This window comes from Felis catus, chromosome A2 (genome assembly GCF_018350175.1).
Source record: "Felis catus isolate Fca126 chromosome A2, F.catus_Fca126_mat1.0, whole genome shotgun sequence".
In the NCBI taxonomy this organism is placed as follows: domain Eukaryota; kingdom Metazoa; phylum Chordata; class Mammalia; order Carnivora; family Felidae; genus Felis; species Felis catus.
This window is the reverse complement of record NC_058369.1, coordinates 115337838-115340090: the sequence shown is the minus strand read 5'-3', so window position 1 is coordinate 115340090 and position 2253 is coordinate 115337838. Positions and strand designations below refer to the sequence as shown.

At 42.3% G+C, this 2253-nt stretch overlaps 1 pseudogene; it reads left to right on the top strand.

Annotated features, from left to right (window-relative positions):
* Positions 1-522: 522 nt before the first annotated feature.
* On the top strand, positions 523-1762 carry LOC102899909 (annotated as a pseudogene).
* The last annotated feature ends 491 nt before the right edge of the window (positions 1763-2253 follow it).

Sequence of the window (2253 nt, the reverse complement as noted above, 5' to 3'; positions counted from 1 at the left end):
TTAATAATTATGCTAAATTTACATGGAAAAACAAAACCTAGGTAATGGCACATTTGTTTACAATATGATTTACTTAATATTTTAGCCCCACTGTTGAGATCTGCTTCCTTTCAAAATATGACTGCTCATTGACAATACCCCTGGTCACCCAAGAGCTCTGATGGAGATATAAAACAAAGATTTTCATGCCTGCTAACACAACATCCATTCTGCAGCTCATGGATCAAAGAGTAATTTTGACTTATTATTTAAGAAACACATTTCGGGGCACCTGCATGGCTCAATGGATTAAGTGTCTGACTCTTGATTTTCGCTCAGGTCATGATCTCATGGTTGTGAGAGTGAGCCCCAGGTAGAGCCCTGCGTTGAGCCCTGCATCAAGCAGATTCTCTCTCTTGCTTTCTGCCTGTAGACTCCGTCATGTCAGAGTCTCCCAAAGAGCCTGAACAGCTGCAGAAGCTTTTCATCGGAGGTTTGGGCTTTGAACCAACCGATGAGAGTCTGAGGAGCCATTTTGAGTAATGGGGGAACGCCTACAGACTGTGTGGTAATGAGAGATCCAACACCAAGCGCTCCAGAGACTTTGGGTTTGTCACGTACGCCATTATGGAAGAGGTGGACACAGCCATGAATGCAAGGCCACACAAGGTGGATGGAAGAGTTGTAGAACCAGAGAGGGCTGTCTCAAGAGACGAGTCTCAAAGACCTGGTGCCCGCTTAACTGTGAGAACGATTTCTATCGGTGGCCTTAAAGAAGACCCTGAAGCACACATCCTAGAGATTATTTTGAACAGAATGGGAAAACTGAAGTGACTGAAATCATGGCTGACCGAGGTAGTGGCAAGAAGAGAATTTTGCTTTTGTAACATTTAATGATCATGACTCTGTAGATAAGATTGTCATTCAAAAATACCATACTGTGAATGGCCACACTGGGAAGTGAGGAGAGCCCTATTTAAGCAGGAGATGGCTGGTGCTTCAGCCAGCCAGAGAGGTCAAAGTGGTCCTGGAAACTTTGGTGGTGGTTGTGGTGGGAATGACAACTCTGGTCACGGGGGAAACTTCAGTGAGCGAGGTGGCTTTGGTGGCAGGCGAGGTGGCTTTGGTGGCAGGCGAGGTGGTGGTGGACATGGTGGCAGTGTGGATGGCTGTAACGGATTTGGTAATGATGGAAGCAATTTTGGAGGTGGCGGAAGCTATAATGATTTTGGCAATTACAACAATCAATCTTCAAATTTTGGACCCCTGCAAGGAGGGAAGTTTGGAGGCAGAAGCTCTGCGTCCTATGGTGGTGGAGGCCAATACTTTGTCAAACCAGAAACCAAGGTGGCTGTGGCAGTTCCAGCAGCAGCAGTAGCTATGGCAGTGGCAGAAGGTTTTAATTACTGTCGGGAAACGAAGCTTAGCAGGAGAGGAGAGCCAGAGAAGTGACAGGGAAGCTACAGGTTACAACAGGTTTGTGAGCTCAGCCAAGCACGGTGGCGGCAGGGCCTAGCTGCCACAAAGGAGCCATGTTTTAGACAATATTCATGTGTATGGGCAAAAACCCGAGGATTATATTCATGACTAATTATATAACAGTTTATTTTAGTTTCTGTTCTGTGGAAAATGTAATGCACCCCAACAAAGGGTTTTAATGTAGATATTTTTTTTGCACCCATGCTGTTGATTTCTCAATGTAATAATCTAATCATGATGCTGTATAACTATGTCTTTAAAAATAAAAGATTCTCTCTCTCTCTCTCCCTCTCATGCATGGAGGAGAAGAAAATAATAAATAGAATAAATAATAAATAAAAGTAATAAATATTTTTTAAAAATAAAAATAAAAAATTTTTCTTTAAAATAAATAAAAATAAAAATACATTTGTAAGGCTATAGCTGCCGTAGATAGTTATTCGTCTGGTAAGTCTGAGAAAAGTAAATTGAAAATCTTCTGGAAAGGATTCACCATTTTAGATGCCATTACAAGCATTCATAACCCATGGGAAGAGGTCAAAATGTCAACATTTACAGGAGTTTGGAAGAAGTTGATTACAACCCTTATGGATGACTTGGAGGGGTTGAAGACTTCAGTGCAGGACAAAACTGTAGACGTGATGGAAACAGCAAGAGAACTAGAACCAGAGATGAAGACTGAAGATATAATTGAGTTGCTGCAATCTCAAGAACAAACTTTAATGGATGGGGAGTTACTTCTTATGCAGGAGCAAAGAAAGTGGTTTCTTCAGATGGAATCTACTCCTGGTTAGG